General features: G+C 36.2%; 1 long non-coding RNA gene across 3 annotated transcripts in view; it reads left to right on the plus strand.

The window, feature by feature from the left end:
* The window catches only part of LOC105233304 (uncharacterized), a 1,563,509-nt gene that overhangs the window by 1,110,732 nt on the left and 436,473 nt on the right, over positions 1-16,304 (plus strand). The gene's annotated exons all lie outside the window — the stretch shown is intronic.

A 16,304-nucleotide genomic window follows, 5' to 3' on the forward strand; every position in this document is an offset into this window, starting at 1 on the left:
GCGGCACATGATGCAGATCGAAAGTGACACCAATGTTGGACTTTTCCCATGCATTATGCTTCACGGTCATCATGCCTTTAAATGGTGCAAATACCGCAACATCTAGCGGCTGCATTTTGTGCGTGCATTTCGGCGGAAAAGACAGCAACGTGATGCCATGATCCAACGCCAAATCTATCGCCTCGATCGATAAATGCGAACCGTGGTTGTCCAGCAGCAACATGGTTGGCGAATCGGCATTAGCAGCGGTGTGCTTGATGAATGGCAAAATGATGTGTTGGCAAAGAATGCATCGACATTCTCTTTGTTGAATCGCTTCACACGGCTCTGGCTTACTTGCTCTGGTGTTCGCAGTGACAAATTTTTGTGGCGTTTCATGAACGCCAACTGCCAATCCTTACTCGCCTGTTGATTGTCGTTCCATGGATCCGGATACGACGCGCCAACTTTCCGAGCAAATTCATACGCGAGCTTACGAAGCTCCATCAAACTAATTCCATAGTTGATGTCGCTGGCCTGGAGAATGTAGCTTATCAGCGCCTTCTCTTGTTCGATGTTGAAGATCTGAAATAAAAAAAAATTATTTATTATTCGATGAAAGAAAAAGAAAGAAACCAGCAGAACTCACTGTTTTTGTGCCCATCGTCGTGCTTTCAGCCAGCAAATTCTTCATTACATCGGCATTGGCAGTAGTAACATCGATGCTCGCACCATCAAATGCTGCAATATAACGCATCAGGTTGGTCCTCGGAATTTTGTGTGCCGTTGCAGATTGTCGAACGCTGTTGTGATGTATTTTCACCGACTTGATCGCCTCCAAAATGTTGTCGAAATCAACAATTTTCTCTTGTTTGGGATAGTACCGCAGCATAATGACTAAAAAAAATTTTTCGGAGCACGAAACTATCAGGAAATGTTGAAAAACTATTGTGTTGTTGAAATTCTGCACGAAAAATCACTTATACACGTCAAATATATGAAGTAAGCATGTCAAATGTAAAAAACTATGTGGCCCGACATTCCCCGTAATAAGTGGATTTCGAGAGATTCCTCAAACGCTCATAATTGCAAAATGGTGGTGGATAATGAACACAATGTAAATTCGTGCAAAATTTCTTTTGTGTGTCGAAGGCTAAAGGCTCAACTAATATTATAAACATATTTACCTGGATGAATTTATTGGAAAATGTGAAAAAAATCAACTGTACACAGAGTTGAAAAAAAACTTTCGGAGTGTCGAATTTCTTTTTGTTGTCGCAGAGAGGTTATAACACGTGTTCACAGCTCGAGTGCTATATAGAAACTGAGCTTAGTATGAGACGAGCCGATGACAGTTGGTTGCAGCTGTCAACCTATACTAGGGAAAAAAAATATCGCGCTGACCCGGGATTCCGGATGGCCCAACATTCCCCACCTTCCCGTACATAAATACATACCTGCACAAAAAGCAGTATATTGGTGCTTTCGGCTCCATCTTTCAGGAAACAAGTAATGCACAAATGTTTTTGAATTCTTCTCGGCCTGGGAATTATATGACCTAGGGTGGAACATCAGACCCTTCCTTCAGGTTCGTCTGAAATATTAGTATCTGGTATTTTACATCAGAGGTGAGCATATTAGCCCTTAGTGGCAATTTCACCGTTTGGGCACGCGTGCACATTTTGAGGGCTAGATGAGGGTATCATCGCGGCCAAACATGAAGAGGGAAGTGAGAGCAACATATTTTATCACTCCATGTTTACAAATGAAAGCACGTGCATATATGGGAAGTGGCACTATAAGTACCAATTGTAAAATTGCCTAACAATTTTAAGTTTCTTTATAACTGCTATAAATTTATAAAATGTAAGACAAATAATAAAAAATATAATAAATATTTCGGAAGATGTTCTTTGGTTAAAGTTCTAGCTGCTTCCAAAATGCATTCTTTAATGAAATCTCCATCGAAAAATGAGTGATTACCTAAACCCATTGTAAATGCAATCGCAAAGCTAACATGGATTGTACCGTTACTATCAACAGAACATTTCTAAAAGTACAATATTCCAGATAATTCCATATTTGGAACAACTTAACAACTTACAAACTTCTGCTTTAATGTTGTCTAACGACTTTAAGTTCATAAAAAATCAGTATGCGATTCACCTGTATACCGATCATATTTTTCGTGTTGCGCTTCATAATGCCTTTGAATATTGTATTTTTTCATCTGAACATGTTTTTTTTACATAGCAGACATTGTATGCTGCGAGTGCTTTTCTGACATAAATACTTTTCGTCCCATTTCACATTAAATTAATTAATTTTTCTTTTTAAATTTTGGACACTGCTTTCACTCGCTGATAATATTACGGAACATTTAAATGTTGTTTCTCTTTCTTTAAACACATATGCACAAATGAGCGCTCAACACACACATTATAGCAGAAACAGCGAACAACGCAAAACCGCAGCCCGAATCAGCTGATACGACCTATTAAAGCGCAATGTAAATGACTAGCCAATGACTCGATATTTTTGAATTTTCTTAAACTAACTCAAAATCAGAGTCGAATGCTATTTTTTATAAACATTTAAATTATTTTTAATAGTTTGACTTCAGTTTTGATATTTATATTATGAAAAATTGTAATTGAAAGGTTAGATGTGTACAAAACTGCATATGCGTATTGAACAATTTTGTAACATTGTTCAAATGAAAACCAAAAAGTTTTTGACAAATTTTGTTCACTACGAGCGGTAACTAAACAGACGAGCAAAATTAATACGTATTAAGCAACGCTAATGCGCATTGAAATTTTATGGTGACAGACGGCTTGTGCATTTAGACAGCTGATTGTGAAATTTGTTTATTTATTTAAAAAAAGTGAAATAAAAATGAAGATAAATTATTAATAGAAATTTTGGTATTTTTTTGGAAAACCAATATAAATCTATGGAAAAATGTGTTTATTATCAACTATGTTAAAATATGATAGTGTGAATTTAAAAGCAATAATTGATTGTAATGCAAAAAAAGTGTGCGAAAAAGTTAAACTATGGATGCGCTGTTTATTTTCTGCCATCTAAAAATATTAAAATTTGTTTTTGTTAATATACTTGCACATAGTTTAGTTAGCAATATAAAACTGCTTACCTCTCATGTTTTAAACGCAAAGGAGACGGCAGACTTCAAGCGACATTTGTCAAATTTAGCAAAAATTGGCCATTTTTGAGAAGTGTGTCTACTTGAATTTGGTAAATTCAGCTAAATGCAGGAAATTCTTGTGCATTCCTAATTTACATTAACATGGGTCAAATGCGCAAGTAAATGTAAATTGAGCCTGCTAATGCAAATTAGCGCTGCCATCTGTCAGGGCTATAAGGAAGGGAGAAGCGGAATTCGCTATTTCTGCCATTAGCGTTTGTGTTCTAAGAAAATATATGTATATTATGGTTACAAGTGTAGGTACTATATATAAAACTCCCTTACATATGTACATATAAAAACCTACAACTTGACACAAGTTTTCCCAATTATAACAATAATTAATTTTTACAGCTGACATCACCACGATTGACTGTTCTATCACATATACAGTGGTGTGAACAATATGGTAGGTATTTAAAGTTTTAAAATGCTTTGTTTTCTTATTTAATAAAATTGATTTTAGATACAAGTATAACTTATATACTTCTTTTCTAACAGTCATTAGAATATCCTACCATACAAAGGTAAATAATAAGAATAAATATTAATGCGAAACTCTAAAACCTGCAAAATATGTTTACCTCTTAGTGTTCACACAACTCTACAATTCCGATATGGAGTAAATTTCCGCTCTTTAATTTGTGGACAATGTCAATATTGCCGCAACCATTCTGCGATGAACATCAAGTTTCGGAGGAATTTAATTGATTTTTTGTGCAACTTTTTATGCCCTTCCTTCCGTAAACTGACATTCCCCTCATCTAGCCCTCGTTCGTGAATAATTCGGTATACTAGGTTTAACTCAGATGTGGCCAGAGTACAGTATTTCTGCGAAATACTAAACATTTACTATCCGTGGTAGAACGAAGAGCAATACCTTATTGAAAACAATAACGAGCAGACTTCCACAACACAGCGTATTCTAATTGAGGAAAACAAAAATCAATCATTGAGCAAGGTAAAATTGAAAATGTCTTAGAAAGTCCTTTTAACGAAAAAAAATTACTAACCTCTTGTGGAAAATGAGTTTTGAGTGTTGGCACTACTAACGGGTGATTTTTTTGAGGTTAGGATTTTCATGCATTAGTATTTGACAGATCACGTGGGATTTCAGACATGGTGTCAAAGAGAAAGATGCTCAGTATGCTTTGACATTTCATCATGAATAGACTTACTAACGAGCAACGCTTGCAAATCATTGAATTTTATTACCAAAATCAGTGTTCGGTTCGAAATGTGTTTATCGACAAATTTTGTTCAGCGATGAGGCTCATTTCTGGTTGAATGGCTACGTAAATAAGCAAAATTGCCGCATTTGGGGTGAAGAGCAACCAGAAGCCGTTCAAGAACTGCCCATGCATCCCGAAAAATGCACTGTTTGGTGTGGTTTGTACGCTGGTGGAATCATTGGACCGTATTTTTTCAAAGATGCTGTTGGACGCAACGTTACGGTGAATGGCGATCGCTATCGTTCGATGCTAACAAACTTTTTGTTGCCAAAAATGGAAGAACTGAACTTGGTTGACATGTGGTTTCAACAAGATGGCGCTACATGCCACACAGCTCGCGATTCTATGGCCATTTTGAGGGAAAACTTCGGACAACAATTCATCTCAAGAAATGGACCCGTAAGTTGGCCACCAAGATCATGCGATTTAACGCCTTTAGACTATTTTTTGTGGGGCTACGTCAAGTCTAAAGTCTACGTCAAGTCTAAAGTCTACAGCCGATGAACCAGCAGCCAAGAAGCAAAAAGGCCGTGGCAAATCGAAGACGCCACGGAAGAGAAGCCCGTCTCCGACCGAAACCGACATCGAAGAGGACTTCGATTTTTGCACGATTTGCAAGAAAAAGATGCCAAAGCACGAGAATCGTCAAAACACGGCCCATTGCATCGTTTGTGATCGAGGGGTTCACTTGAAATGTGCCGGACCGAACCCGAAAATTTACACCTGCATCCACTGCGAGTCGGAATAATTTTTTTCGCCAATTCCTATTTTTCTTATTATTTATGAATCTCTCTTTCATTTTCATTGATAAATAAACGTTTTTCATCGGTAACAATCATGTTTTAATCGGTTTACACTGGCCCGACATTCCCACCTTTTTTCAAAATCGCAAAATCAGGTTTTTTGCGCCAATGGCTATAACTTTTAAATTTTTGTAGAATTTTATCAAACCAATGTTATCAAAAGGAAGGTTACGACTCGCACTACAAATCCATGCTTTGGAATTTTCACAAAAAATAACTTTTACGTGACTTTTTAACCGAAATCAAAACGTGGCCCAACATTCCCCACCTTCCCCTACTTAATATAAGTTTGTGACCTAAGTAACATATATAAAAGGCAAAAGAAAATTTTTTATTCTTTCTGTACCAAGACTCTTTGAGCTAATCTTAGCTATATGCGAGGGTTTAATCTAAATATAAAATCGGGTTTTCACTACAAGCTCAAGTTTTTTAGATATTAGCTATAATTTGAAAGGTTACACTTGTATGGCTCGAGACTTTTTTAAACCATGTTACATACATATTTATTATAATTTTGTTCACCACACACCACGGTTGTGCGTATCACCTTAAAGTAATCGAGATAGACACGGGGGTATATATATATAAATCATCAAGGTAATGAGAAAAGTTGAAATCCGCTTGACTGTCTGTCTGTCCGTCCGTTCGCCCGTGTAAGCTGTGAATTGAGTAAAAATAGAGATATCTCGATGAAACTTGGTATGCAGGTTTCTTGGTACAAAAAAAAGTTCAAGTTCGTTAATGCACATCTGAGTACAAATATTACAAGAATTCCTACTGACAGTGTGAAAATGGATGAAATCGTAGGATAACCCCGTTCACTCCCCATACAACGGCACTGTTAAAAACTACTAAAAACGCGATAAATCAGTAAATGAATACGCCAGAGAAATTAAGTTTAACCACCTAGATGGTATGAGAGAGCCTTATGGGAGCCAGTGTGAAAATTGGACGATGGGCGTGGCATTGCTCACGTTTTGGTGAAATCCCATATCGCGCGACCCGTCCAACCGATTTCAAAAAAATTAAATACTTGGCATTCTTCTTACTTTTTAATGTCACAATCTGGAAATGGGCGAAATCGGATAATAGCCACGCCTACTTCCCATATAGCACAATTTTAAATTCCACTTGATTCGTTCAGTTTCCAGTAAACAAGTCAGGAAGCAATTAATATAACCGTATAAAATTTTGCACGAATAATGTCTTTAGTGTTTGCCACCTGATGACGAAAAATTGTTCAAATCCAATAAAAACTTTGTAAAACTATATGTTCCGAATATATTTGGACCCCGGTGCATATAGTTAACCTTTGATCGAAAATTTCGGTTATAATCCTTCTCTGACATGGTATTATTTAAAAATATATTTCACCAGGATTCCTCCTGGGTTTTTTTTATTGGATATTTAATATTTTACAATATTATTACCGGCTGCTTATAGATATATTCAAAATGCGTACAAGTACTGCATGCGCTCTGCTCTTTAATAACGGGTGATTTTTTTGAGGTTAGGATTTTCATGCATTAGTATTTGACAGATCACGTGGGATTTCAGACATGGTGTCAAAGAGAAAGATGCTCAGTATGCTTTGACATTTCATCATGAATAGACTTACTAACGAGCAACGCTTGCAAATCATTGAATTTTATTACCAAAATCAGTGTTCGGTTCGAAATGTGTTGTTATCGACAAATTTTGTTCAGCGATGAGGCTCATTTCTGGTTGAATGGCTACGTAAATAAGCAAAATTGCCGCATTTGGGGTGAAGAGCAACCAGAAGCCGTTCAAGAACTGCCCATGCATCCCGAAAAATGCACTGTTTGGTGTGGTTTGTACGCTGGTGGAATCATTGGACCGTATTTTTTCAAAGATGCTGTTGGACGCAACGTTACGGTGAATGGCGATCGCTATCGTTCGATGCTAACAAAGATCATGCGATTTAACGCCTTTAGACTATTTTGTGGGGCTACGTCAAGTCTAAAGTCTACAGAGGACTTTCCGAATGGACCACCTAAGACGCAGCCGCGGTCAACATTTAAATGAAATTATCTTCAAAAAGTAAATGTCATGAACCAATCTAACGTTTCAAATAAAGAACCGATGAGATTTTGCAAATTTTATGCGTTTTTTTTTTTAAAAAGTTATCAAGCTCTTAAAAAATCACCCTTTAGTTATTCTAGAGTAGCGTGTCGTACTTTGGTTAGTTGATAAAATAGTGTAACTTAAGTGGCGTGTCGTATTCTGATTGGTTAAGTCTAGTTTGATCATGCATTACTTGCGTGATCGAGTGATGTTATGCTTATCGCTGCTATGCGGATGTGTACATATGTATGCTAGCTGTTATCAGTTGGGTTCAGTGTTGGTCATGTATTAACCCCCCCTCCGTTATTGAAAAGATCTCCTGATCTTTTTGTACGCTGGTGATTGCATCTTTCTTTATAAGATGTTCCAATCCTTGAGCCTTCAGTATTTGTTCATATCTGTTTTGTTGATTTTCTTTAAGTTTTAGAATTTTACATTGCATTGTGCTTTGAGGTTTAATAACATTGATATTGTACAAGTATCTGTTTTACATTCTTGACATATAAATTTTGATAAAATATTTTTACATTTGTTAATCCTTTTTATTTCATTTTTACATTTAGATACTTTATTGTCTAATTGTAACTTTCCATGTCGATATGCTATTGGGGTAATATCATATGTTTCACATGTTTGTTTAATTATAGAGTATTTATATATAATAATAAATGTGTTATTAATTCCACAAGTGCGTATGTCTGAATATTCCATTATATTTATTACAGGAATGTCTGAATTCTCTAATTTATTATTTTTTTCTCTATCTTCCGTGTTTAACGATGCAGAGTAAAAGTTTTTATTTCTAGCAATATTTATTGTTAAAGTAAAATCTTCAAGTTCTTTGAGTATTTCTTGTAGCATTACTTGTTGATGAATTGTTTTATAATTAAAGGATTCCAACAGTTTTTCCAAGTGAGTGTTGATTAACCTCTGTTTATTATTATTTTCTACTATATCATTAACTTGTTGTTTTATTTTTATCATATCTTCATGATCTGGTACGCCTGTTATAAAGCTAAGTGCTGATCCTAAGAAATTTATGCTCCTTTTCTTTCTTCTAATTATTAATTGATTTTTTAACACTTATATTCTGTTGATTAAGGCTGTGTCCCTATGTAATTCAGGAGAGTTTTTAGATGATGTTGAGAGTGTGTCATAATGTTCTAAAATTTTTTTAAGTTTATCATGTGATATAAGTAATCTGATTCATTATAAATGTATGACGGATATGTCTCGGTTAATATAAAATTTTTATTTTCCACATTAGTTGTTTGGTATTGTAGTGATTTGTTCACTAGAATTATTAATATTGTATTATTATCGGGTAGTACATTTCGTGTGTTATCCTTGTGTATTTATTTATTTTTCGTTGTAAGCACCATATTTTCTTTATTTTCGTTTACTATGTGTTTAATATATCTTTTGTTATATTTTTTTCTTCTACTACTTTTCTCATAAATTATTTTTCCTGGTTTAAGCTCTTTTTGGCTTCTTGTTTTATTATTGTATTCTAACATACGTTCTTAGTTTTTTTTATATTATTTTTCACTTTTTCGTTAATTTCCTTTTGATTAAAAAATAAGTCCACTGGTTTTTTTTATCACCGAATGAATAGTCCTATTATATTCCTTGACTGCTGAGAATATTTCTTCTTAGCTAAAGTCCTCGCGATTTCTAATATCATTGAATATAACCTTTCCACTTGCGCCTTGGAAGTTGAATGATTATTTGCTGTCTCTTCATGTTTAATTTGTAGTTTATTTAATAGTGCAGTTGTGCCTATGCCGACGAATATGCTTTCGTTATCGGTCATGAGTTCGGTACAGTTCGGTCAAATTTGTGATAACACTACTTCTATTATTTCATGAAAATGTAGTTTACTTCCTAATTTTCGAAAATATGCGTATTTAGTAAATTTATCTATACAAGACAGATAACTTTTGCCAATTATATAAAATATGTCCATTTGTACTGATGTGCCTGGAGTATTTGGTACTGGGCTTTTTCCTAATAATTGTTTAATTGATTTCCCCTCATATTTATTTTCCGTGCAGTTTACACCATTTTTTACTATTGTCTCTGTGTCTTTTTTCAATGTAGGCCAATAACAAGTTTCTAGAATTTCTTAATAATTATTTAATGCGTTGCGATGTGCTCTCTAGTGTGTATACTCTAATATATTTTCTTTATCTATTTGCTCTGTTATGTCTTTTAATTTTATTTGAGTAAAGACTTTAAAATATGTTGAAAAGATATTAGCTTAGTCTCTTTTATCGTATGCCACGTTTCTAATGTTGAGTGAAATGCTACTACTTTTGGTTTCATAACTTGTTTGAGTGTCTCTATTAGATATTCGTTAGTATTATATTTAATTTCGTAGCGTTCGTGTCGCGGAAAAATTGTTATCGCTGTTTTTTCATTTGTGTCTGACTGTACTAGTTCTATCTGTGTTCTAAAAAAATTAAATGGTTTATTTATCATTTTTATATTCCGTAAGGCTGATGATTCAGCTGAATGCATAGACGTGTCGGATAACATACATATATATTTGTCTTGAAAGTGCGTCTGCGACGACATTTTCGTGTCCAGGCTTGTATTTAAGTTTCACGCCGTACTCTTCTATTAAATCCTTCCATCTTTTTAACTTTGAATTAGGATTCTTTTCCGAAATAGAAAATATTAATGGTCTGTATAAATTATCAAGGCTGCTATTCCATTAAGATAATTTTAATTTTTGTAATGCACAAATCATTGCTAGCATTTCCTTTTCATTCGTTGAGTAATTCTGTTCAGTTGTAGTTAGAGTTCGTGAAATAAATGATATGGGGTTTTTTCCCTGACTTGAAACTGCTCCTATCGCGTAATTACTTGCGTCTGTTGTAAGATCGAATCCTTTCTCAAAATCTGGTTGATATAATTCAATTTTTTCTTTTAATTTCTTTTTAATTGCTTCTATAGCTTTTAATGCTTCTTTATCTAGTTTAATTTTTATATTCGTACTTTTATTTTTTGATACGCTTCCATTTTCTCCTTTTAAATAAATAGTTAAAGGTTTGCATATATGTGCAAAATTCTTAACAAACTTCCTATAATATGAGGCTAATCCCAAAAATGAACGTAAACCTTTTAAATTTTCCGGGGTGTTTTATCTATCTATCGCTTCAATTTTCGGTGGGTCTGCATTAATTCTTCCGTTATTAATTATATGTCCTAAAAATTCTGTGTTTGTTTGAAAAAAATTAGACTTTTCTTCTGAGATATTCATATTTGCGAAGTGTAGTGTTTGAGTTATATTTGTAACATCTTTGATATGCTGCTCTGGGTCTGCAGAGTAGATCAAGACGTCGTCAATATATGTAGACATATGCACACTTCGCTGTATACTGTTTCAAAATATCATCAACGCATCGATGATGATAAAAATTCATATTTAGCTCCATAGCTCCATTAACGGAAAATGCCGTTTTTTCCCTATCTTCAGGTTTGATCATTATCCTGACTCCAAATCTAATATCAAAATATCATCAACGCATCGATGATGATAAAAATTCATATTTAGCTCCATAGCTCCATTAACGGAAAATGCCGTTTTTTCCCTATCTTCAGGTTTGATCATTATCCTGACTCCAAATTTAATGTCGTAAAATAGCGTGCTTTCCCTAAATTTTGTAGCGTCATTGTAATATCTGGTATGGGGACCTTTTTTTTTTTTTTTTTTTTTTTTTTTTATTGTAGGGGGAAGCATCGAAAGCCGGAGTGCGGAACTTTAATCCGCTAAACCTAACCTACTCCCACCTCAAGACTCTCCCACGGAACCACCGGTTAAGTATTACTTCGTGGGAGGGACAAGACATTTAAGTCTCCTCTATCGTGCGGACTGACGGACGCCTAAATTGTTCAAAAAGTCTCAGTTTTGTCATTATGGATGCTGACGCTTCGCTGACAGCTTTCCATTTATCGGTCGACTGACACATGAGTGTCGTTAAATTATCGACTGCAAAACTACCACCGAGTGTGGTTTTTAGTTTTTCCCTGGTATTTGAAAATCTAGGGCAATAAAAAAGTACATGTTCAGAGTCTTCTATATGCTCTGTACACGTCGGACAGTTCGGACTAATGTCATTGTGGAATCTGAAAAGGTAGCTTCTGAAGCACCCGTGTCCACTAAGTATTTGGGTCAGATGAAAGTCTAGGTCCCCATGCCGTCTGTCTATCCACGAATGGATGTCCGGTATAAGTCGGTGGGTCCAACGCCCTTTGGATGAGGAATTCCACCGCTCCTGCCACATTTTAATGCTATTGTTCCTCTCCTCTGTCTTTGCCGATACTGTTTTAGGTGCTGATAGATGATATAAACACTCGATTTCATCTCCCTGGATGTCAATGGGCGGCATGCTGGCTAATACTTCAGCAGCGTCGGTTGATATAGTCCGGAAAGCACTTATTACTCGAATTGCAGAAAGCCTATGCACTGCAATTATTTGTTTAGCATACGCTTTTATATCCATTGCCTGTATCCAAACTGGTGCCGTATACAGTATTACGGAACTCATTGCTTTCGCTATTAAGAATCGCCGGCTGAAACGCACACAGCCTGTGTTGGTCATCATTCTCGATAGGGCATTATAGATTTTGTTTGCCTTCGCGGAAGAATACTCCAGGTGTTCTTTAAATTTTAATTTGGAGTCCAATATTACTCCCAGATACTTCAGTTGCGGCTGCGAGGTAATCTCGCACTCCCCTATAGTGAGCTCTATTCGTTCTTCTATCTTCCTAGTACTTATGAGTAAAACTTCTGTTTTTTCCTCCGCCAGTTTCAGATTCACAGAAGAGAACCATTGGCGTAGATCATTTATGCACTCATTACATTTATTTCTCAGGTCGGCTAATTGTTTGGCTACTGCTACCACCATGAGATCATCTGCGTAAGCTACTAGTTTAATATCTGTTGGTTGCTGTCTCTTTAGCACCGAATCGTACATAAGATTCCATAATAGTGGGCCTAACACTGAGCCTTGGGGTACACCACTCGAGATAGAGTAGCTCTTGGTGCCTTCGTCCGTCTCAAAAATCAGCCTCCTGTTTTTAAAATAACTCGTTATTATGTTTATGAGGCATTCAGGGGCCCGTATTTCATCCAGGGCTTTGATTATGTGTGCCCATTTTGCTGAGTTGAACGCATTCTTGACATCCAGGGTAATCAGCGCGCAGTACTTTTTTGTGCCACCTTTCCATCTTTTGCCACTTACTGCACATCTTGAAGTATCGACGACTTCTCGTAGTGCGTCAATAGTGGATCTCTTCTTTATAAAGCCGTATTGTCTCTCTGATAATCCGCCGGCTTTCTGGATTGCTAACTCCAGGCGGTTTCGTATTATACTTTCGTACACTTTACCCATTGTGTCGAGCATACATAGAGGTCGGTACGATGAAGGTTCTTCAGGTGGTTTCTTTGGTTTTGGGAGCAGAACCAAACGTTGTACTTTCCAAGAGTCGGGGAATACCTCTTCCTTTAAACAAGCGTTGTACATTTTAGCGAAAACTCGGGGTTTTAAGCTTATGGCTTCCTTCAGAGCTCTGTTTGGTATGCCATCCAATCCAGGCGCTTTGGTGTTTTTGATTTTCCTTGCTATTGCCAATAGTTCGTCTTCCGTGACTAACGGGGGTGACTCTACAGCTTCGTTTCGTCGCTTGGCATATGAAATCCGGTCGTGTTTCGGGAATAGTGTTTCGACGACCTTTCCCATAAAAGAGGCATCTTTAGGTTGCTGCTGCTTGTTTTTAAATCTGGACATGCATATTTTGTATGCCGTACCCCACGGGTCAAGGTTTGCTTCTTCACACAGCTTCTCAAAACATGATTTTTTGCTTCGTGTAATTGCCGACTTCAGGAGCTTCTTGTAGCTTTTAAACTCCTCCCTAAGGCGATTTTCGTTAGTTTCGCCCCAGTTACGCTGTAGACGCCGTCTAGCTGAGTGACAAAGCTTTCTCAACATGGAAATTTCATCATTCCACCAATATACAGGCCGCCGCTTGTGGTTATGTGACGTTCTACGCATTGTTGCATCGCATGCTGCCACGAGTTCTTTTCGAACTGCTGATACCAAGTGGGCGGCGTTGTCACCAGATGCCTTTGATGCACTCCAGACTAGGTCAAACAGGTCTGGGTCGAAATCTTGTTGTTTCCAACTTCGCCTTCGGGAGGGGTTTCTGCTTAGAAGCTCCTGCTTTCGGGAGTACGAAATTTGCGCTATAATTGCCATGTGATCACTGTTTGTGTATATGTCGGACAATGCCCACTTAATGTAAAGGTATGGGGACCTATCTGCTATAGTTTGTTTATTTAACTTCTGGAAATCTATTACCATCCTTTTCTTTGGGTTTCCATTTTCATCAATTCATTTCTTCGATACTGTCCAGATCGGAGAGTTGTATGGACTTTTACTTTCTTTAATTATGATATTTTTTAATAATTTTTGAATTTCCTTCTCTACGAAATCTCGATCCGCTTATGGATAGGGGTATTGTCTAACCCAAACTGGTTCTTTGGATTCAGTCCTAATCTCTGCCTGAGTCATAGTTCGGAAAGTAGTATTTCTTTATTATAATTATTTTTCATTAAATTCTTTACTTCATCTTCATATGTTTTATCTCCTATTGTATAATTAATTCTTTCTTCTTTTTTGTTTTCATTTATTTCTTCCTTTTCAAATGTTTCCTAATAGTCGAACAGATCTATCCTAGCTTTCATTTTCCTCAAGGAGCCTTCGCCTAAAACTATATCAAATTCCTTTGAATCTTCTGTCTCAATTCTAAATCAAACCCTACAAGATTAATCTCTCGTTTGTGTGTAACTGTTGAAGTCGCATGAAAAGTATTAAATTTAATAGGTTTTTCTAACTTGATCCTATCTGCAAAAGGATAACTTTTACTAACATAACTGCTCGTTGTACCAGAGTCTATTAATATATACAATGTATCTTCCATTACACGTCTTAATGTTGGAAGACCGTGGTATCTTATAAAAAATGCTTCTGTTTATTAGTATAACTCACGCTAGAGGATACTTCGCTACAGAGTGATCCATTGTCTTCTTGGTCGCCTATTTGGTTTATGCGTTGTGCCTTTCTCTGGTACGCGTTTGATGCTTCATCTCTTGTTGTCAAGTCTATCTATGATTTCTTCAAAATTCAGCCTCGTGTTGTTGTTAATCAAAATTTGCGCAGCTTTTCCTGTTACTTTGCCCCTCAGTAAGATCAATGCTTCTGTATATATGTTCTGTCCTCGGAACTGTCTTACATTGTTCATCAGTGTAGTGGCTATCTTTCTCCAATTGCGATACTCGTAGTAGTCCCCACTGAATGTTGTTAACGCAGCTTTGAATAGAGTTAAATCTACTTCCTTTGGATCTGTATACGCAAATTTCGTCTCTGACCTCCTCCACTGGAGCGGAACCTATTTGTGCTTCAGCAAATCTTCGCTGGAGATCCCTTACAATGGATTGTAACGCTGTTTCTTTTTCGCATTTTCTCAATTGTTCCACTAGAATTTTTAAATGCTTTGGATTTTATTTCTGAATCCTTTATGATTTATCAAGTTCTTTTAATTGAGTTTTTTATTTGGACACTTAAATACTTTGTAGGATTTTATTTTCTGAATCCTTTTATGTATTTATCACTTTTAAGGATTTTTATATGAATCCTTTTGTTAGTGGGTCCCTGTTCGGGCGCCAATTAGTAATATTCTTTAGATTTAAAAATATATTCTACCAGGATTCCTCCTGGGTTTTTTTATTGAATATTTATAATTTTGTTATATTATTACCAGATATTGTCATCCTACTTCTGAATATTGTCATTGTACACTTTTAAGCGTAAAGATACGATTCCTTTTGAATGTTGACACGATACACATGAGCAGTAAAAACGATACGGTTATGATAACACAAATTAAATTTATTTAAAAAGAAACAATTAATAAGGAAGTACAAATATAAATTAATGTAATTTTTTTGGCAATCGACTCGTCTTCGATGGTTGTTGCTCTTCGACTTCTCTTCAACAACTCACACCGAGTCGTATCTTCTGTCACAATCAAATCAGAGGCGTATTTTGTGAAAAATATGCTCAGAGGCGCATTTTTGTGGCGTGACACTATGCTTATAGCGAACAAGTACTGCATGCGCTCTGCTCTTTAATAGTTATGCTAGAGTAGCGTATCGTACCTTGGTTAGTTGATAAAATAGTGTAACTTAAGTGGCGTGTCGTATTCTGATTGGTTAAGTCTAGCTTATCGCTGCTATGCGGATGTATACATATGTATGCTAGCTGTTATCAGTTGGGTTCAGTGTAGGTCATGTATTAATTCGCGCGAGACGGGTGTTGCAAACCGAAAATTTTGTTGATCGAATTGCATGTATACAGCGAATTTGAGCACCGATGCGTGTAATGATATTAGGTTGTCAAAAAAGTCTTGCGGTATTTTCGCCTGGCGCTGAAAGCGCGTAGTTCTAGTTTTATTCGTCGCATTGGGTCATGCTATACCTTTTTGGAAAGCTCATTTCACGCGAGTTAAGGAACACATCGCTCACCCAAAATTCTTATCAACTAAACAGACGAATATATACAAATATCAAATATCAATAGTTAAACATGCTTATCACCTCAACAAACATCACTATCGGTTAGACGAACCACAGCGGCACAGCGGCACATCGGCTAATCTTTATCAAAAAAATAGTAAAAACATCTTTATCAGGAAAACAATAGAAACATCCTTATCAAGAATGCAGCAGTACATCCCTATCAGCAAACCACAACTATATATGTAAGTAGTCTAAAGTCTATTATAAGCACGTTGTAAGAAGAGGGAGTTGTAAGAAGACGGTTTGTTAATAAAAATGTAAAAATAAAATAGAAAATCTTTACATTGTTAACTGGGGGCTCAAACCGGTCAATTAACACGTTCCCTGTCCCCATACAAAAATTAATTTTTAAC

Source organism: Bactrocera dorsalis, chromosome 2 (assembly GCF_023373825.1).
Source record: "Bactrocera dorsalis isolate Fly_Bdor chromosome 2, ASM2337382v1, whole genome shotgun sequence".
NCBI classification, from domain to species: Eukaryota; Metazoa; Arthropoda; class Insecta; order Diptera; family Tephritidae; genus Bactrocera; species Bactrocera dorsalis.